General features: G+C 40.9%; 1 protein-coding gene and 1 long non-coding RNA gene across 8 annotated transcripts in view; one reads left to right on the top strand and one right to left on the bottom strand.

The window, feature by feature from the left end:
- The window catches only part of SBF2 (SET binding factor 2), a 523,890-nt gene that overhangs the window by 118,567 nt on the left and 382,691 nt on the right, over positions 1-22,632 (bottom strand). The gene's annotated exons all lie outside the window — the stretch shown is intronic.
- LOC138849574 (uncharacterized) lies at positions 8,248-12,239 on the top strand. Its single transcript, XR_011388479.1, has 2 exons — positions 8,248-8,286; positions 11,982-12,239. It is a non-coding gene; the product is annotated as an uncharacterized lncRNA (long non-coding RNA).

The following is a 22,632-nucleotide window of genomic DNA, read 5'->3' as shown; positions in this document are numbered from 1 at the left end:
ATGCTGAGTGAAGTAAGCCAATCCCAAAGGGACAATTACCATATGTTCTCCCTGATCGGTGACAACTGACTGAACACCAAAAAGGAAACCTCCTGAAGTGAAATGGACACTATGGGAAACGGTGACTTGATCAGCATAGCCCTGACTGTTAATGAACAACTTAATACATTATCCCTCTTAGTAGTTTTTTTGTCTGTTCTACGTAATATGACTGGTTTAATTCTGTAATTAATACACAGTTATTCTTAAGTGTTAAAAATTAACTGAAATGGGATCCCTGTTAAACATAAGAGTGGGAATAAGAGAGGGAAGAGATGTATAATTTGGGACATGCTCAAGCTGACTTGCCCCAAATGGTAGAGTTAAAAACATACCAGGGGATTCCAATTCAATCCCATCAAGGTGGCATGTACCAATGCCATCTCACTATTCCAAGTGATCAATTTCAGTTCACAATTGATCATAATGAAAGGACTAAGAGTCAAAGGGAGCACATAAACAAGTCTAGTACCTGCTAACACTAACCGATGGAATAAATAAAGGGGAGAGTGATCCAACATGGGAAGTGAGATACTCAGCAGACTCATAGAATGGCAGATGTCCTAAATAGCACTCTGGCCTCAGAATCAGCCCTAAAGGCATTCGGATCTGGCTGAAAAGCCCATGAGAGTATTTCAGGCATGGAAAGCCAAGACACTCTGGCAAAAGATCTCTGTGAGTGAGATCCCAGTGGAAAGAACAGGTCTTCAGAGAAGGAGGTGCCTTTCTCTGAAGGGAGGAGAGAACCTCCACTTTGACTATGACCTTGTCTAAACAAGATAAGAATCGGAGAACTCAGAGGGCTTCCATAGCCTTGGAAACTCATGACTGGTGCATAGGGAGATTACTGATGCCATAGACAGGAGTGTCAATTTGTAAAGTCAACAACAGGAGTCACTGTGCACTTACTCCTCATGTAGGATCTCTGTCCTTAATGTGCTGTGTATTGAGATTTAATGCTATAACGAGTACCCAAACAATATATTTCACTTTGTGTTTCTATGGGGGTGCAAACTGTTGAAATCTTTACTTAATGTATACTAAACTGATCCTCTGTAAAAAAAAAAAAAAAAAAAAAAGAAATTATCAACTCCCAACTTGACTCTCACTGGGATTAAACATGACAATAGGTCTGATCTGATTTCATCATCATTTTAAAAAAATCATTTATTATTTTTCACTTTATGTTTCTGTGTGGGAGCAAACTGTTGAAATCCTTACTTAATGTATACTAAGCTGATCTTCTGTATAATAAGATAATTTCAAATGAAAAAAAAAAAAGAAGTATTGGGCAGGAATGTGTTTTTTGTTATAATCTTTGTATGTCTGAAATGTAAATATGTATCACTCTGAAGAGCCTCAAATTAGAGAACATTTTAAAATATAGTAATTATACATGGAATAAAAATACAAACAAAATAATCTTCACTATTTACCTTTCTTAGGAATATATTCTTATAAAATCTGCTTTAAAAATGAATTGAGATAAGAAAAAGTTCAAGTTAAGGAATAGGTCAACTCCTATTACAATGATCTTGAAGTAGATGTTAAAATTCTCTTACAAAATAATTGGGCCCATGAGTGCCTCGGAACTCTGGCACATCATGCAGAGGTCTTCACTGCCTAGAAGCCCCAGGTAGACTGTTCACTCCCAGTACCTCAGACTGTAGAAAAACAACAAACCTCCAAATTTGCCAGGATATGTGGTCTCAGCTAAGGTTCAGTATGGTCTGTTGAACTTTCACTTCCTGAATCTTTATTCTTAAGTGAGAACTTATAAACTCAATACTCCTATAAAACCTTCAAATAAAGAAGGCTGATTGTGCTTATTTTTAATATATTTATCAAGGTAGGAGAGTGGCCCAAAATAATATATCCAATTTCACAGTCTGAAGTGAAATGTTTAAGTTTTTAACCATAGGTTAATTAGAAAATAAATCAACCAGAAATATTGTAATGGCTGACACTGAAATTCCTTGATTTGGCTTCAATCCCTACAAAGATACCAATCAAATGAAATGTGATTTAGAAGGGCTGTTCCTTAGGCATTTACTTCTCATAGTAAATTAACTATGCTGTCTGTCTCCTTGTTCATTTGCATGTGTACACTTCCTTTTGGACCAAAGGAATATTCGAAGCAAATTGCCTTAAAAAACCATATTGAGGGGCTGGCGCTATGGCACAGCTAGTTAACGCCCTGGCCTGAAGTGCTGGCATCCCACATGGGTGCTGGTTCAAGACCCGGCTGCTCCGCTTCCGATCTAGCTCCTTGCTGTGGCCTGGGAGAACAGTGGAAGATGGCCCAAGTCCTTGGGCTCCTGCACCCATGTGGGAGACCCGGAGGAGGCTCCTGGCTCCTGGCTTCAGACTGGCGCAGCTCCAGCCATTGCGGCCAACTGGGGAGTGAACCAGCGGATGGAAGACCTCTCTCTCTCTCTCTGCCTCTCCTCTCTCTGTGTAACTCTTTCAAATAAATAAATAAATCTTAAAAAAAAAAAAAAAAACATATTGAGGGTCCGGCACTGTGACACAGCATGTTAAAGCCCTGGCCTGCGGTGCCAGCAACCCATATGAGCGCCAATTTGAGTCCTGGCTGCTACTTCCTATCCATTTCCTTGATAATACGCCAGGGAAAGCAGTGGAGACGGCCCAAGTGCTTGGTCCCCTGCACCCATGTGGGAGACCTGGAAGAAGCTCCTGGTTCCTGGCTTTGGATTGGTTCATTTCTGGCCATTGTGGCCATTTGGGGAGTGAACCAGCGGATGGAAGACCTCTCTCTCTTTCTGTTTATACCTCTCTAACTCTTTCAAAGAAGTAAATAAATCTTAAAAAAAAAAAACCATATTGAGGGAGCTGTAAATTCATAACAAGGCAGTGGTATAACAAGTGAGGTTAGAAGAGGAGTTGATAGCTACTGGTTCCAATGCCCAAGTTCCAATGTCTTGGCAGATTGCTAAGATAGAATAGTAAACACTAAGATGCAATATGTTTACTCAAAGCAGCATATGTTCTAAAGTATCTGTTATTTCCTCTGTTGATATAACTGAATACTGTCCCTAGATAAAAAAATAATAATTAGGTGGTAAAAGGGATTTTGGGGATGTTAAAGATTGTTGGATTCTAGTTTGTCAGAGATGAAGGGGAAACTGCTTTTGTACTGGGGAGTCTTTTCAGTTCATTGAAGCAGTCACTAACAGGTGATTTATGTAGTTTGTCATAAAGGTCTAAAGGTAAATGGATTAGTACAGTATAAAAATATTAGCTCACAATCACAAGTGGTAATTGTAGTCATTCATCACAGTCTGACAATTTTGAAGGCAGATGATGGAAACAAAGCTAAGAAGATTATGTTGTACTGTGCTAACTTCATTTCAGAGGTGGGAAGATACAATGTGTAAAGGGCTTGGCACAGTACATGGCACTTAATATGTATTTAGTAAAGACCAGCAGCAGCCAGAGGCTTTAAGGAGATAGTGGAGGCAGTGGTACTAGTGCACAAGGTACTACTGTACCCAACAGCAGAAAGCCCATGTGGGAAGTCACAGACATCTCTGGATGTCTGGCTGGGTAGAGAAACTAGTTTTAGGGATTAGTACAGGCAGTGAGGCAGGCAGTCCAGAAAGCTGGCAATAATCATCTAATGCCTGCCTTTCATATGTCACTACTTTCTTAGGATAAAAAAGAAGACAAAAGTAAATCTTCCAGAAGAACACATATCTTCCCTTATGTAATTAAACTTCAGAGTTTAAATCCTCTGATTAAATTTGGTTATTGTTACTATCTTAGAGGTTATTCCAATGAGAAGGCAAATTGAGGGGAAAAATGATTAGTAAACTCTGATTTAAGTTCTTTAAAAAGATTATGGCCGGCGCCGCGGCTCACTAGGCTAATCCTTCGCCTAGCGGTGCCGGCACACGGGGTTCTAGTCCCGGTCGGGGCGCCGGATTCTGTCCCGGTTGCCCCTCTTCCAGGCCAGCTCTCTGCTGTGGCCAGGGAGTGCAGCGGAGGATGGCCCAGGTGCTTGGGCCCTGCACCCCATGGGAGACCAGGAAAAGCACCTGGCTCCTGGCTCCTGCCATCGGATCAGCGCGGTGCGCGGTCGCAGCGCGCCGGCCGTGGCGGCCATTGGAGGGTGAACCAATGGCAAAGGAAGACCTTTCTCTCTGTCTCTCTCTCTCACTGTCCACTCTGCCTGTCAAAAAAAAAATAAAAAAAAAAGATTATTTATTAGATGAAAGGCAGAAAAACACAGAGAGAGAGAGGGAGGGAGGGAGAAAGGGGGGGAGAGAGGGAGGGAGGGAGAAAGGGGGGGAGAGAGAGAGAGAGAAGGGGGGAGAGAGAGGGAGAGAGGGAGAGAGAGAGGGACAGAGAGAGAGAGAGAAAGATTTTCCATTTGCCCTTTACTCCCTGAATGGTTGCAACAGCCAGGCTGGGCCAGGTGGAAGCCAGAAGCCAGGAGCCAGGAGCTTCTTCTGGGTCTCCCACATGGGTGCAGGGTCCCAAGGACTTGGGCCATCTTCTACTGCTTTCCCCAGGTGCATTACCAGGAAGCTGGATCAGAAGTGAAGCATCTGGGACTCAAACTAGCGCCTCTACACGGGAGGCTGGCACTGAAGGTGGAGGCTTAACCTTCTACACTACAAAGCTGGTCCCTGATTTTAAGTTTTTTTAATTTGAATTTATTAACAAATAAATAATAGTGAATTTAAGAAAAGTTTATTATTATTCCTCATACTATTTCCTACTTCTTAATAGATAAAAGTAGAAACCACAATACCACCGAAGCAATTTAAGGTCTTGTCAAGGACCAAATAAAGACTCAGAAATGCAGGTTAGCATCCAAGGTAAAGTCAACTCTGGGTGCATTTAAATCACAGCTGTTACTTCAGCTGCCTATAACTCCTAGAGCTTTTATTGTGAAGCTGTGGTGACGGACATTCAGTATGATTCACTGAGGAAGTATCTATGTAAAGTAGAGGCCACAGGAAAGCAAATGCGGGGTGGTGGGGCTAAGGACTTGAAAAGTTTCTGAGTTACAGAGTATTTTCAGATGAGTCATCTAAGCTCCTAGTTTAAGTTAATTATGAAGACAACACTTTCTTAACTTGTATACGCACCTAATAGGTCAATTTATTCTTGAGAAGAAAAACAGTATTGTAAGCTGACTATACATAGTATGGGAAGAAAATTTATTTCTTGAGAAACGTGTTCCTGTTTTTAAAGAAAACATCTCATTGCCAATTTTTAACTGTTTATTTAATTTTATTTATTTGAAAGGCAGAGGGGAGTGACAGAGAGAGAGAGAGAGAGAAATATCTTCTATCTGCTGATTCACTCCTCAAATATGCACATCAGGGCTGGGCCAGGCCAAAGCTAGGAGCCTAGAACTTCATCTGGGTCTCCCACTTGCGTCGCAGGGACTTAAGTCCTTAAGCTGTCATCTGCTGCCTCCCAGGATACATCAGCAGGAAGCTGGATCACAAGTAGAGCTGAAACTTGAACCAGCACTCCAATATGGGATGTAGGTATTCCAAGTGGCAGCTTAACCAAATATGTAATGCCCATCCCTCTTCTCCAACTTTAATTCTACAGATTCTTATTTATTTTGGAAAGACTCATTAAAACTGAACCTCTAGAAGAACAAGCTGTTTACCTAAGTAGCCATTTTCCAGGAGAAAGAAATATCCACTGAATTATAGAGCAGGTCAAAGTTCTCGAGTGTCTGTATGGGTAAGTAAAAAAATCATACCTCAAATTCTATAAAGTAAGTAAACAGCAGTAATTATCTGGCTAAAAATAATAACCAAGAAAGGTCCACTGCTAAGAATAAATAGCTATAAAGCTAAATTAAACTGTCTCAGGTCTAGAGATTTTTTTAAGCTCACTAAGGGATTATTTCCTACTTCTAAGGCTTTTACGAACATCACCAGATCTACCTCCTGCCTTCCCCAGTTCTTCTACTTATTAATGGCTAGAAGTTTACTATTCATGTTTCATTTGTATAGTTTAAAGCCTAGCTCCTACTCAAAAGCAAATATTAAAGCAGGCTTGGAGATATCTTTGCGCAGTTGTCCACAACTGCTTATGAAAGAAGGCGTTCAGGTTAAGTTTCCAAAACAGGAAAGAAAGAGTACTCATGGGAGAATCTGAAGTCAAAAACAGGAGACGGTAAGAGGGCTGGAGCTTGCATTGTGCTGCAGTGGATTAAGCCACCACCTGCAAGATATGCATCCCCTGTTGGCGTGCCAGTCTGAGTCCTTGCTCCTCTACTTCTGATCCAGCTGCCTGTTGATGCACCTGGGAAAGCAGCAGAAGATGGACCAAGTACTTAGGCCCCCTGGGACCCATGTAGGGGACCAGGACTGAGTTATTGTCTTTGACTTGGCTACTGTAGCCATCTGAAGAGTAAACCAGTGGATAGAAAATCTCTTTTTCTCTCTCCTTCTCCCTCCCTCCTTCCTTCCTTTATTCCCTCCTCTTCTCTCTGTTACTCTTTCAAATAAATAAAAGCAAACAAACAAAAATATCTTAAAGAAAATAAGAGGGTAAGTGAGGTTAGGAAAGGGCATAGAAGACGAGAAGTCATATATTTCCTCAATTTGCCTGGTCAGTTCTCCTGGGGCGGGGGGTGTCCAGATGGTACCACTTCTTTCAAAATGCCATCCCTGGTTGCTCTTCCTTATTTCCTATCTGTTAGGGACTAAATGTTTCTGTCGCCCAAATTCTTAGGTTGAAGCCCAACCCCAGTGTGGTTATATGTGGAGTAAGGAAGCAATTAAGAATAAAGTTTATAAAAGGGAGGTCCTGATCTAGTAAGATTAGTATTCTTAGACACTAGGGAGTTTGCTGGCTCTTTCTCTATACATGCACACTGAAGAAAGATCATGTGAGGGCATACAGATAAGGCAGGCTTCTGCAAACAGGAAAGGGAGCCCTCACCAGAAACTGAATTGGCTGGAACCTTTACCCTGAACTTTAGCCCTAGAACTATGAGAAAACGAATTTCGGTTGTTCAAACTACCCAGATCTATACATGGTATATTGTTATGGCAGCCTGAGCAGACAAAAATACTACTTTATATAGAACTTTGCTTACACTTCCCTAACAATTATTTCATTCTATTTTGTGTTATATTTACAACTCCTTTTGCTGGAGAATGTGTTGAAATGCCACGTTAGAATCTTTCTCAGGATTATGCAAGATAAAACACTATTTGATAGATTTCTGTTGCCAATGTGTTGAAACATATTAACAATAAATCATATTAACATTTGCATCCTAACAAAAATTATCAAGGGATTGAGTTTTTTAAAACATAACACTTTACTGTTTTATAAGACAGTGTACTAAATAAAATTAGTTTCTATACTTTTCATATTTTGAATGACCCTTAGAGTTGATTGTATTAATTAAAATGCCAATAATTAGATTTTTAAAACACTATTACTTAAATAAACATAATTTAAAAATTAGTTTCTTAACATATCTCTCTCCTTTTTAAAAAAAAAAGATTTATTTATTTATTTGAAAGTCAGAGTTACACAGAGAGAGGAGAGGGAGAGAGGGAGAGAGGGAGAGAGGGAGAGAGGGAGGGAGGGAGAGGGAGAGAGAGAGAGAGAGAGAGAGAGAGAGAGAGACTCTCTTCCATCCGATGGTTTACTCCCCAATTAGCTGCAATGGCTGGAGCTGTGCTGACCCGAAGCTAGGAGCCAGGAGCTTCTTCCAGGTCTCCCATGCGGGAATAGGGGCCCATGGACTTGGGCCATCTTCTACTGCTTTTCTAGGCCATAGCAGAGAGCTGGATCAGAAGTGGAGCAGCCGAGTCTGGAACTGGCACCCATAGGGGATGCTGGCGCATCAGGCCAGGGTGTTAACCCACTGCGCCACAGCACTAGCCCCTACATATCTCTCTCCTAAAAGCCTTTGAGGGCACAGACTGTGTCTTTGCCATCTCAGCATGAACCATATGTCTGGCTGAAGTATACCAAATATTATACTGGAGGGATAATTACTGAGTGGATTGATGCTACTGTAACAGGAAGGATCAAGAAGTGGTCTGTTACAAAATTCTGCCCTTTCTGACATTCTAATCAACAGCATGGATGGCAAGCATGATTTTCAAATGTAAGTAAATGAAAATGAAATTTCATAATTAATTTATATCCATCCTCAGAAATATGTGCCTTAAATCCTTTTATTGCCTACAGGTATTGGAAGAACACAGAATACGTGTTGAATCTGAAAAGGTTAGTCATATATTTTCCAAAGGTTTGCTTCTCAGATTACGATTTTTTATTAGCTGGAAATGTCACTCAAGAGTGTAATAAAACCAGCTAATTTGTCACAGTCATTCCAGATGACTGACTTCTTCCTGGCAGTCTCCTGCCTTCAATACTGAGGCACTCCTATGACTGAGGGCTCCCCCTGTTTTCATTTGCCCAACCCTTAAGCCTCCCTCTGAAAGTGGTCTCTCTTTATCTTCATGTCTCTCATATCATGTAACAAATTTATCAGTGACAAACAGAGACAACCGCAAAGCTGGAGAAATTAAAAACAGATCTCATGAGTTAGGTACAACATGTTTGCACTTTGGACATAAAGGGAATTTGCTGAGTCACTGAGTCACATATTTATAGCACCACATAATTTATTTTCTGCTGTACTAATTTCTTCTGTAATTCAGCAGCTCCTCCACAAATCCCCATGGAGTCTCCAACTTCTCAAAAATGCTAACAATGCTGACTAATACGAAGGAAACAGTGCTACCTAAGCAAAATTAAACTAGAAGAATAATGTATTTATAAAATTCTCTTTAGGAACAAGCTGTTAATAAAATATTTGCTTTTGCTACCCACAAAGAAGAGACATGAGTTTTGTATTTTCTATTCTTTCAACTCTGTTATCAATCTGTACTGCACCAAAAGTTTTCTAATTCTTATGTCCTGTGACTCTCAGAGCAGCTGACCAGAACCCTCAAGGGCCTCGATGAGGTGGAGAATGAAAAAAAGACACCCCTACAGTGGCATGCTGGGTCCACTTCCAGACAAAGGTCGTTTTCTCCCACTGTTGGCCTGGATCGTAATGCTTAGCATTGTGACAGGCACTAATCTTCGCTACTATCACAGTTCTAGTGTTAGTACAGCAAAAGTCATTAAACACAGATAAAGCTAAGTAAAAGCTACACATCTTAAAGTTTTGCTTAAACGTTACCTGGAGTGAAAGTTACTAAATGGAAAACTTTTCAGCTCTAGTTGGGATTATAGATGGCTCATGAAAGAGGATATAATATCTCCACAAGCAATATAGGGTAGTAGTTAAGAATGTTGACCTGAGTCAACTTGGGCCTCGATATTTGATGTATATTCAAGTGACTGATGAAACAGATATGTAACTGGTAGTTCATGTCCTGATTTTTATACAGTTACTCACTGTACACTAACCATATGCCAAGAACTATGCTGGGTTCTTTATGTGCATTGACACCCCTCATCTTTAGTTATCTTCATTTTAAATACTTGTTTAAAGACTCAGAATGTATCAATATTTGGATCCAGACTTTTAAAACTTTTAAAATTTATTTTTCATTTTATTTGAAAGGCAGGTAAAGCAATGGAGAGGGAGGGAGGTAAGTGAGAGAGAGAGGAAATTAGTATTAATCAAGATCTTTCATCTGCTAGCTCAGTCTTAAATGCCTGCCACAGCTGGGGCTCAGCCGGGAGCCAGGAACTTAAGCTGAATCTCTCATGTGCATGGCTGGGACCCCAAGTATTTGAGCTTTTCCCAAGGTACTTCTTAGCAGGAAGTGAGAATCTGAAGAAGAGCTGGGTCTTGAATCCAGGCTCTCTGATGTAGCATGTGGCATCCTAACCACTGCACCACATTCAGATCTTTTTGACTTCAAAGTTAAAACCTTTTCCCTACTATACCACATAGTAAGAATTAACAATCTGGTGGGCACCGTGGCACAGCAGATAAAGCTGCTGCTTAAGATGCCTGCCTCTCATATCAACTGCCTAGTTTGGGTCCTGGCTACTCAACTCAGCTTCCCGCTAACACACTTTGAGGTGGCCGGTGATGGCTCAAGAATCTGAGCACCCCCCACTCATATGGAGTTCCAGGCTCCCTGACTTCAGCTTGGCCCAGCTCTGGTTGTTGAAGGTATTTAAGGAATGAACCAGCAAACAGAAGATATTGCTTGTACTCTCTCTGCCCTTCAAATAAATATATAAAAGTAAATATTAAAAAATTCACAACCAGAGGCTAAAAGCTAGAGGTTGTAAGGAGGGCATCCTATCAGCTTTATCTGGCTATAGAGAACTGTTTTATTTTGTGTCTAGGACTTTTTAAAAATGAAGTCAACATTTAAAAATGTAGCTTCTTTTGAAAAACTGAAAGATCTAGTAATGATGTCCCCACATTTCTGGATGGCAACAATGGCTGGAGTTTACCAGGGTCTTCTCTTTAGATGGCGCATGTGCTCTCCATTTGGCCTCCTAAAGTCATTTGCATTATTTGTTTGGCTATGTAGACATTTACCTTCATAATCCTTGCTACCTTTCTATGTGGATCTCTTGTAAGTACCCAACCAACACTTGTCTTTTATGCTAGCCCACGAAGTGGCCTCTTCCCTCTGTCATTCCAACTTCTCAATTCTTCTGACCATAAGTTTCTGAGACACAATCACATCACTATCCTGCTCAAGAGTATGATATTATCTACTGCTTCTGAGTGACTAGATAATAATATTAATATAAATTCTTTAACTTGATATTCTAGGAATTCTGTGATTTGATTCCTTCCCATCATGTTTTCTACATCTAATGACTTGATTAATATTACCCTAAAAGAAAGTATCAAGTGGTTGCTACAAAATTCTGTCCTTGACATTTTCTTGAATGACTTGCATTGCAAGAAGTATGGTTTTCAAATTTAAGTAGAAGGAACAGGAAATATCTAAATTTATTTATATCTGCTTTCAGTGATACATGCTTTAATCATCTTGCTGCCTACAGAAGCTTTTGCCTAGTGGACACTACGGAAGACAAAAAATTCTGAAAAACCACTCTAGTGGTTAAGATGCCTGCATCCCCTGCTGCAGTGCCTGAGTTTAATTCCAAGGTCCACTTCTGACTCCAGCTTTCTGCTAACTCTGACCCTGGGAGGCTGTGGTACTAGCCCAAATAATTGGGTTCCTGCCATCCACATGGGAAACTTGGATTAAGTTTTTGGTTCCTGGCTTTGGCCCTGCCCCAATTCCAGACACTGCAGGCAGTTTGGGGAGTGAGTTAGTATATGCGAGCTTACCCTTTGTTTGCCTCTCTGCCTCATATATAAAAAATTAAAAATTAAGAAGTGCTATCAGAATCTGAAACTAGACCTTTAAAAAGATCTGAAGTTAATGGTAGTCATACACATGCCAATCATAAACACAAAGATACTAATGTTCTTTTGACATTTTACATTATAGTAAGGAGTCCTAAACCATATATATATACACATATATATATGTATAATCTCACTCATTCAAGACCAAGAACAGGGTGGTGGATAAAATATATAAATGAAACAATGATTAAATAAGGTAACATCTGCGCTTAGACAGAAGGATCTCTGTATAATACTGGCACATAAGGATAACTTTTTCTATGATCATGACCATTTTTCAGAGCATCAAAGATGTGTTTAGCATTCTGTTGGGGGCTGGGATGGTAATTCTTAAATATATATACACCAAGTTTAAAACATATACCAAGTTTAAAACAACAGAATAAAGCCAATGAAACTGGGCACATAGTTGTCTCAAGAAGAACAAGTTAACTACTAACTGTTAGACAGTATTTTGTCTCCAAACTATAGAGGGGGTTATTCTGTAAGATTTTAGAATCTATTAGCTCCAAATAAAGTGATTTTGTCCAGATAATTTCTTTTTACTTGCTTCTAGAGAATTCAAATTCCACTCCTATTGGATAGATTTTGCATGACAACACTTTGGCCTGAAGCACGCCCAGACCAGATGTCAGCTGCAATGTACTTCCCATAAGTCAAGTCAACTTCAGTTAACACTCCTGGATGGAAAAGAAAACAGATTTTAGCTTTGGCCAAGTATAGGCTCTACAACTCTCTCCCCTCCCATAATTAAACAAATGAACTTGTTCTGGTAAAAAAAATAATAAAGCAAAAAATGTGTTGTTTTTCCAAAGCTTTTCTTGTAACACCACAAATCTTTGCAACATGAGTTAAGTCATCAAACATGTGATTGGGAAATCAATTATTTAGAAAATAGACAAAACTTCTGGCCGCATATGCATATCTCCTTGACTTGAGAGAGAGCAAAAGTACAAACAGCTGCCAGAAAACGTTTTGGAAAAAGTATTCCTGGGTTTGCTTGAATGAAAACAAACCTCTTCATTACTTGTTAACCTTGAGGCTTGCTACTTTTATTGTTATTCTAAAGAAAATTTTCTACAAAATTCACAGACATAAGGATAAAGTTGATAAAATTCCAACTATGAAGAAAAAGAATTATTAATGGTGACTCAATATTCTGAGTCACAAAAGGTACAAAATTGCATAACTTTAACAGGTTTTTATAATATGTAAAGTAATTCAACATGGAACTACTGATTAGCATTTCCATACATGTTGTTCTGTTTTTGTGACATTTCTAATCAGTGCTTGAAAATATATTTTTTGTGCTAATCAATATTTCTTTTAAGCCATACTCCACTGCAAAGTTAATAAAATATACTTTAATTCATGCTGGTTCCCTTGCCCAAGTACTTACAATAACTCCCACTTGATCATATTTAGACTTCAAAATCTGGCATCAAAAGTCTACCTAATGACAATAATAATATTAGCTAACGCTGCCATGGCACTTACTACATATAGTATTTCTCTTTATTGTTTCAGCCAAAAAGTAGTTATTAAGAATAAATATTAAACTAACAGCTAAAACTTAGTGGCTTAAAAAGAATTACCCTTTTATTCTCTCTCATTAGTCTATGGATTGACGGATGACAGTAGAATGGGTTCTGAACTCAAATGACCTTTGGAGGTTATAACTGTGAAGATTAAGTGGTACCTGATGTATAAAGTGCTTAATGCACTGCATGGCACTCAGGAAGTGTTCAATCAATGCTAAAGATTATTATTACCATGATATTTTATGAGTTACTTTTTCCCAACTCAGGTCTAGTAAGAGACAAGTTCCTCAAAGATAAAATTTAGATCTGCTATGGTGAGGTTATTCATTTGGTCTACCAAAGGGTCTGAGCACAAAGAAGAGAATAAGGTTTTGATTTGAATCAACAGGTTAAGTGTTCCTCATTTTTTATTGTCTTTTAGAATTCTAAACTTTTAGAGCTGTTAGATAAAGGTCACTAAGTAAGTTTTTGGACTCTAAAATTGCCAATGTTTTCCTCCCACCCTGGAGAGAAATGTCTTCATAACCAGTTTCTACTGGTCAAGTAGGACATTAAATTGTAGGAGATATCCTCAGCATTTATACAAAAGGGAACGACTAACTTTCAGGATTTTGGGAAGCTTACATTCTGAATCTAGAAACTGGAACTTTTAAGATACTGCTGTCCAGACCTCAGTCCCAGAGAGTTTTGGTTTTAATTGCTCTGCCTGTGTAAGCACTCCAGGTGATTTTTACTGGGAAGTAAGAGTCACTAATTCAGGCCAGAGGATCAGAGTTCATTTGAGGTGTCTTCTAAAACTTCATCAAAAATGCTATTATAAAAAAAACACAACTATGCATGGATTTAAAATTTTTCTGTACCCAAAAAAATCTTTTAATTCTACTTTCCACAAACTTTTGGGAGGATTCTAATATAGAGCAATAAGTGATTTGAATTTAAGAGATCTGAGCTCTTGTATTGAATACTGGATAATTCATTCAACAAACTTCTGTGATACCATTTAAAGATGAGAGGGCATTTAAAGCTTAGTAAGAATTTTTTCAAACGAAATGTTATTTGCAAGTTTAATATATGTAAAAGAAACAAAAGGGAAGGAGAGTGGAGTTAGGAATCCCAGCTCCATTTTATTAGTCTTCCCTCTGCTCTGCTCAGTTGGAAGAAACTCTACATGCATTTTCCTCCTACAGTTTTGCTGATGGTACTTGCTCCTATCCCAAGATTGCAGACTTCACTTTTCTTGGAGCACAACTGAAGAGAAGACAAATATTTGTTCCACAGCTGTGGATGCACAAATTACCATGCTGACTAGAATCATGGTTTAGAAGGGTCCCTATCTGTACAAGCCCAGTGGGAGGTGCTGTGGGCTATGCCCATTTTCTAACTATCTACCTGAAATCTTCCTGTGTTTTCTTTTTAAAGGATTCATTTATTTATTTGAAAGGCCAAGTTCAGGAGGGTGAAAGAGAGAGAGACCAAAAGTGAGAGAGTGAGCAAGATCTTCCATCCACTGTTCATTCCCCAAATGGCTGCAACGGCCAGAGCTGGAATGATCTGAAGCTAGGAACCAGGAGCTTCTTTCAGGTCTCTCACATGGGGGCAGGGTCTCAAGCACTTGGGCCATCCTGTGTTGCCCTCCCCAGTGCATTAGTAGGGAGCTAGATTGGAAGTAGAGCAGTCAGGACTCAAACCGGTGCCCATATAAAATGATGGCACTATAGGCAGTGACTTTACCTGCTACATCATAATGCCAACCCCAACTCATGTACTTTTTTTTTTTTCAAAGATTCATTTATTTGAATGCGGAGTTATAGAGAGGCAGAGGCAGAGAGAGAGAGAGAGAGAGAGACAGACAACGAATATCTTTCATCGGGTGGTTCACTCCCTAGATGGCTGCAATGGCTGGAGCTGGGCTGATCTGAAGCCAGGAGCCAGAAGCTTCTTTCTGGGTCTTCCACCTGGGTGGAGGGGCCCAAGGACTTGGGCCATCTTCTACTGCTTTCCTTTAGGCCATAGCAGAGAGCTAGATTGGAAGTGGAGCAGCTAGGAGTTGAACCAGCACCCACATGGGATGCCTGCACTGTAGGCGGTGGCTTTACCCGCTATGCTATAGCACTGGCCTCCTCACGTACTTTTTTTTTTTTTTTTTTTTTTGGACAGGCAGAGTGGAAAGTGAGAGAGAGAGACAGAGAGAAAGGTCTTCCTTTTGCTGTTGGTTCACCCTCCAATGGCTGGTGCACCGTGCTGATCCGAAGGCAGGAGCCAGGTGCTTCTCCTGGTCTCCCATGGGGTGCAGGGCCCAAGTACTTGGGCCATCCTCCACTGCACTCCGGGCCATAGCAGAGAGCTGGGCTGGAAGAGGGGCAACCGTGACAGAATCCGGCGCCCCGACCGGGACTAGAACCCAGTGTGCTGGCGCCGCTAGGTGGAGGATTAGCCTATTGAGCCGCGGCGCCGGCTCTCATGTACTTCTAATTGAACTATTTAAAAATTTTTAAACAGAATTTTCAAACTATATTTAATCTAGTGTTTTCTTCCAACCTGTATGTCTAGTACAGTATATTTCATAATCATCTCTTTCCCCCAAGGTTTACAATAAGTGGGATAGTGATTGGAAATAGCAGATATTTCACTGGTTGAGAAAAATCACAGTGAATGTTAAAACTTGCTAACTCCTTTTTTAAGTTTGGAGGATATGAATATGTTACATCATATTCTACACATGATGGTAGTAAAGTAAGAAGAGAAATACATTTGGAAGACTGAATTTTTACTAGAAGACAAAAATATCCAATCAAAATCATAAAACAGATGCTTGGCCCAGCAGTTAAGCTGTTGATTGGGACACCTACATCCCACATTGGAATACCTGGGTTTGAATCCCAGCTCTGCTCCTCATTCTAGTTTCCTGGTAATGTGCACTCTGAGTAGCAACAGGTGAAAGTTCAAGTATTTGGGTTGCTGTTACCTATGTGGGAAAAGCATTGAATTCCTGGCTCCAGGCGTTAACCTGGCCCAATCCCAGCTGCTGTGGCATTTGGGGAGTAAGACATCAGATGAAAGCCATCTCTGTCCCTATGTGTAAAATAAAAATAATAAATAAATAAAATATAAAAATAGTATAGAATGAAATAGTTTCCCATATTTTGATTAAACTATCCTGATATAAAATTTTATTTTAAAAATATGTATTAAGGAATTATACAGGGGCCGGTGCTGTGGTATAGCGGGGAAAGCCGCCACTTGCAATGCTGGCATCCCATATGGGCGCCTGTTCGAGTCCTGGCTGCTCCACTTCCGATTCAGCTCTCTGCTATGGCCTGGGAAAGTAGTAGAAGTTGGCCCAAGTCCTTGGGACCCTGCACCCACGTGGGAGACTCAGAAGAAGCTCCTGGCTCCTGGCTTCAGATTTCCGCAACTCCAGCCACTGCGGCATTTAGGGAGTGAAGTAGTGGATTGGAAGACATCTTTCTGTCTCTCCTTCTCTCTCTGTGTAAACTTTGCCTTTCAAATAAATAAATACATCTTAAAAAAAAAAAAAGGAATTATACAACTACCTTGGAATCCTCCTACAACAAGACCTAGGATGCCAGGTGTACCAAGGCTGAGGGAGAATCACAGAATCAGAATTGAATCAGACTCACACAGGACAACTCTGGCAGCCTGTCCCCATCTTCCTGCATTACTTGTTAGTGTATGGGAGGCCTCCTCCCTTCAGCGCTGCCTTTCACCTCACCTTCTGGTATCTCAGAATGAGGAAGATGTCACTGTCCTTTTTGTCAGACCCATGCTCCTTTTATCTGTCTGTAACAATCTTCTAAAAAGAAAATGTACTTGGACAGGCCAACAGAATAAATCAATTTCCATGCTACTGAAGAATAAATTAGAGCCTAGCTTCAGTTCATAATTCTGTTTCCTTTAAATTTTCTTGCAAAACAAATGATCAGTTGATTTTTTAATGGTGCTACACAATCTACTAAAGAATGCTTGAATTGCAATTTCCTTTTAATTTCTATTCCAAAGAAGGAATTCTGCAATGTAAATTGATCTTTTCCATATGATTCTCTTGTGCTGTTTCATTCTTTGGCTTGTATTCCTTTTGTCACTCTATAATTTTCCTTCTTTAAGAATTATTTATTTGAAAGGCAGAGTTACAGAGAGGGAGGAACAGTGAAAGAGATCTATCTTCTTGTTCACTTCCCAAATGGCCGCTATGGCCAGGCCTGGAATGCTATGGTCTCCCACATGGGTGGAAGGGGCCCAAGTAGTTGGAGCATCTTCTGCTTTTCCAGGCACATTAACAGAACATTTGATTGGAAATGGAGCAGCCAGGACTCGAACCATCACCAAATGGAATGCCAATGTGGTGGTAGCTTAACCTGCTGTCCACAATGCTGACCCCCATTCTGTAGCTTCTTTTTGTTTAAGATCTTATTTTTTTATTTGAAAGGCAGAGTTGCAGAGGTAGAGGCGGAGAGGCGGAGAGGCGGAGAGGCGGAGAGGCAGAGAGGCAGAGAGAGAGAGAGAGGCAGAGAGAGAGAGAGAGAGAGAGAGAGAGAGAGAGAGAGGGAGAGGGAGGCAGAGAGAAAGTGAGAGGTCTTCCTTCCACTGGTTCACTCCCCAAATGGCCACAATGGCTGGAGCTGGGCTGAACTGAAGCCAGGAGCCTGGTGCTTCTTCCAGGTCTCCCATGTGGGTGCAGAGGCCCAAGGACTTGGGCCATCCTATACTGCTCCCAGGCTGTAGCAGAGAGCTGGATCAGAAGTGGAGCAGCCAGGACTCAACTGGTGCCCATATGGGATGCTAGCACTACAAATGGAGGCTTTACCTGCTACACCACAGCACCAGCCCCAATCATTCTGTAACTTTTTTTTTTTTTTTGACAGGCAGAGTGGACAGTGAGAGAGAGAGAGAGAGAGAGACAGACAGACAGAAAGGTCTTCCTTTTCCTTTGGTTCACCCCGCAATGGTCGCTGCGGCCGGCCTGCTGATCCGAAGCCAGGAGCCAGGTGCTTCCTCCTGGTCTCCCATGCGGGTGCAGGGCCCAAGCACTTGGGCCATTCTCCACTGCACTCCCTGGCCACAGCAGAGAGTTGGACTGGAAGAGGAGCAACCGGGACAGAATCTGGCGCCCTGACCGGGTCCACAGGCGGAGGATTAGCCTATTGAGCCGCTTGTAACTTTTACAAGTGTCTGACCTTATTCTTTTCTCTTCTCTCAACAAGGATGTTCAAATTTTTTTCTTTTTTTTGGGAGGGGACAGACTACCTTTCATGTTATAATTCTACAATTCACTTTCTGGAGATATACACAGAAGTCCAAGTCATAAACTGAAAAGCCTAAGTTCTTCTGTTTTGAGTTGATTATGAATAATAAATTAAGAAATCTTAAAAATTCAAATTTTCTTTGAAAATTGGAAGACCTGTTAACAATGCATCCATATTTTTGCTTGACAACAAATGACTGGAACTAGATAGTAAATGTAAACATGGAACAAGCATTCTCTAGTGCTGTACTATTTCTACTCCAATCATTTACATTACCTTTCTGTCTTGTTTAAGCATCCGAGTTTGCAGTCTTATTGAATAGCAAAGGAATAACAGACGTCATGGGGTGTGTGTTGTGGTGTAGCAGGTTAAGCTGCTGCCTGCAGCAGTGGAATCCCATATAGGCTCTGGTTTGGTTTCCTGGCTGCTCTACTTGTGATCCAGCTCTCTACTAATGTGCCTGGGAAGGCAGCAGATGGAGGCCCAGGTGCTTGGGCCCCTGGTACCCACATGGGAGACCTGAAAGAAGCTCCTGGTTCCTGGCTTTGGTCTGGCCCAACTCTGGCCATTGTGGCCATTTGGGGAATGAACCAGTGGATGAAGATCCTTCTCGGTCTCTCCCTCTTTCTCTGTAATTCTGGCTTTCAAATTAAATAAATAAAACTTTTTTTTTTCTTAAAAAAAAAAAAATAAAAGCCAGCAGCACTGACTAGACCTTTGGGAGTCCTTCTGCCACAACTTTTTTTTTTTTAAATATTTTTATTTATTTATTTGAGAGGTAGAGCTACAGAGAGAAGGAGGGACAGAGAGAGATAGTCTTCCATCTGCTGGTTTACTCCGCAAATTGCCCCAAGGGCCAAAGGTGGGACAATTCGAAGTCAGGAGCTTCTTCCAGGTCTCTCACATGGGTGCAGAGGCCCAAGCACTTGGGCCACCTTCCATGGCTTTCCTAGGCCATAGCAGAGCTGGATCAGAAGAGGAGCAGCCAGAAGGAGAATGTGGTATGAGTGAGAAGATTCTTACAGAGCCTCAGAGGGTTATCCCACAGTTTTCTAGACCCAATAGCAAATACAAAAATCATATCCTCCCTTCTACTGCCCCTATCCATTATTGATATGTCATGATTATCAACACTCAGCAAAGTCAGTACGAATTATTTAGACAGTTGGTTTGAATGCTGATTCTTGTGCCAGACAACCAGTATGTTCACCAACAAAATTTCTGATTGGCCTTTACCATATTCATAGCAATTTGTCAGGGAACTGAGCTAAGCTTGACAAGAGAAAAGAGACAAGTTGTAACAGTAACAAAAAGTCAGCAGTATTCATCAACATTTATGTGCTGGGCTGTAAGAACCATACCTGTATTATCACATTTAACCCTATAATAATGCTAGAAGGTAAATATCATTATCATCTTTATTTACAGATAAAAACACTGTGGCATAGAGAAGTAAAATAACATTACCAAGGTCACAGAGTTGTTAGAGGTGAGACTCTAGTGTCCATACTCACTAGATGGCAAGCTTTGTGAAGGTACAAGGAAGCATATACTATGTAGTTGTTAAAGGGATGGATTCTGGAGTCAGAAAAAACTCTAGTGTAACAGGTGAGTGTTGTGGTACAACCAGGTTAAACTGCCACTTGGAATGCCTGCATCCTTTACAGAGTGCTGGTTTGAGTCCTGGTTTCTCTGCTTCTGATCCAGCTCCTGCTAATGTGCTTGTGAAGGCAGCAGATCATGGCCCAAGTACTAGGTCCCTGCCACCCACAGGGGAGGCCTATGTGGAGTTCTTGGTTCCTGGCTTTGGACCGGCTCAGTCCTGGTTGTTGTGAATATCTGGGAAGTAAACTGCAGTTGGAAGATTTCTGTTTCTCCTTCTCTGTCACTCTACCTTTTAAATAAATAAATATGTGGGTGTAGGGGCCCAAGCACTTGAGGTATCTTTTGCTGTTTTCCCAGGCACATTAGCAGGGAGTTGGGTCAGAAAGGGGGTAGTTGGGTCTCATCCCATATGGGATGCCATTGTTGCAGGCGGTGGCTTTACACACTATGCCACAACATGAGCCTCTTCATTCATTATTAACTGCTAATTATGTACCAGGCACAATATAGGAGATGAGGATACATCAGTGAACAAATGCAAACTTCTTGCCTTCATGGAATCTACATCCTATTTGCACAGAAAATAACCATCACAGATAAGGTAATGTGATATGGACACACACACACACACACACACACACACACGAGTAGTGCTGGAGCGTGACAGGTAACATTTTAAATAGGGTGTTCAGAAGAGGTCTCATTGAGAAAGTGATATTTCTGCAAAGACATAACAGAAATGGGGACACAGTCATGGATTTAATTTAGGAAAATGCCTCTGAGAAGGATACAAAGTAACTGGAGGGTCTGAGTAAATTATTAGAAAAAGGTTTTAGGTTTTTTGTTCTAGAGGCAGAGACAGAGTTTCCATCTGTTGATTCACTCTCCAAATACTTGCAATGGGGGAGCTGCGACAGGCCAGGTTAGGACAGGCCACAGTCAGGCACTCAATCCAGGTCTCCTCCCATGTGGGTGGCAGGGACCCAGCTACTTAAGCCATCACTGCTGTCTCCCACAGTCAGCCAGAGTTGGGTACTGAACTAAGGTACTCTGATGGGATGCAGGCATCTTAACCAGTGTCCTAACCACTAGACCAAACACTTCTCTAGGACTTACTTGCTGACTCTGGTAGCCATGTCGATAATAGAATGCATGAGGCACTGGTGAAAACTTGAAGGCTATTAAGAACGTAATAATCACGGCAAAAGATTATGGTGATGCAGCAACTGATTCTTTCATTCTTTAGTATAGGTATGCTTACAGATTTCAGTCTCCCCACCTGGTATTAAATGTTCTTGGTTCCATGTATTGCTAGGTGTTTCAAGGTTAGCTACCATTTTAGCTAGCATCAGCACACCATGCTTTTCAGAGAAAAACATTTTAATTTTTTCAAAGATTTCATTTATTTGTTTGAAAGTCAGAGTTATAGAACGAGGGAGAGACAAAGAGATCTTCCACCCGCTGGTTTGCTCTCAAGATGGCTGCAATGGCCGGGGCTGGGCCAAGCTGAAGCCAGGAGGCAGAAGCTTCTTTCAGGTCTCCCTTTTCATCTTTCCCCCTGGATGATTTCCCTTAATTTCTTGTCTTTAGTTATGTATTTAATAAAATACTATGTTTTATCCTACATTTTTAGTCTTTTATTGCTGATAGTGGTGGTGACTGGGGGGAGAGGTGCTCTAGAATATTCAGTACGCTATATTGCCACATGGACAATTTTGGGGTTTGAATTGTTTTCCTATTGATGAGTTGTATGACCTTGGAAAGTGATTCAAATTTATCTACAGTGTTTCAACAAATGTAAAATTGAGACAATGGTAATATTTACATCGTTGTGAAGATTATGATCTAATGCATATAAAGTGCTCGGCCACAACACTCAGCATATAAGAAACACTTTATATACATTAATAATTCCTATCATCATCATCCCCTTTCCTGGAGCACTATACACAGCAGCTACTCAAAAATGGTTACTGAAGCTATCTGAACATGAATTACAAATGGCAGTGTGCTCAGTGGGAAAGATGTGCAACTAAGTGTATAACATGACCTGAATCAACTGGATACAAATGTCACAAGAAGGTCTTGCTGCCCATCCTTAAAAAGAAGACTGGAGGTGGGTGCTGTGGTGTGGGTAAAGCTGCTGTCTGTGGTGTTGGCATCCCATATGGGCACCGGTTCAAGTCCTAGCTGCTCTATTTCTGATCCAGCTCTCTGCTGGGAAAGCAGAGGAAGATGGCCCAAGTGCTTGAGCTCCTGCATGCATGTGAGAGACTTGCAAGAAGCACCTGGCTTCGGATTGGCCCAGCTCTGGCTGTTGCAGCCATTTAGGGAGTGAACCAGCAGATGGAAGACCTCTCTCTCTCAACCTCTACCTCTGTTAACTCTGCCTTTCAAATAAATAAATATTAAAAATTTTTTAAAAAAGAGGACTAAACAGGTTTGTCTCCTTATTAATTGGCACACTCCTACTAAGTACAACACTTCAGTATATTTCTTTCTATTATGCTTACTATTAGTGGTTTTCATGCTTGTCTACGCCACTAAGGTTATCATTTAGTGGATAGCAGAAACCATGTCTTAGGCATTGCTGCAAACCACACAATGCCTATTACAGAGTTTTACCCAAGGACTCAGAGACTGCTGAAATAAATTTTTCTCCCACAGTATGTGAAGTAGCTTTATATTTGTGACTATGTTCTTTCAAATCAAGTTTGTACTACTGGTTTATTTCATTCTTTTAAAAAATCATAAGAGGGGTCAGTGCTGTGGCGTAGTAAGTAAAGCCGCCACCTGC

This window comes from Oryctolagus cuniculus, chromosome 1, assembly GCF_964237555.1.
Source record: "Oryctolagus cuniculus chromosome 1, mOryCun1.1, whole genome shotgun sequence".
NCBI classification, from domain to species: Eukaryota; Metazoa; Chordata; class Mammalia; order Lagomorpha; family Leporidae; genus Oryctolagus; species Oryctolagus cuniculus.
Note: the sequence above shows the minus strand (reverse complement) of the source record. Positions and strands in the feature narration are given on the sequence as shown.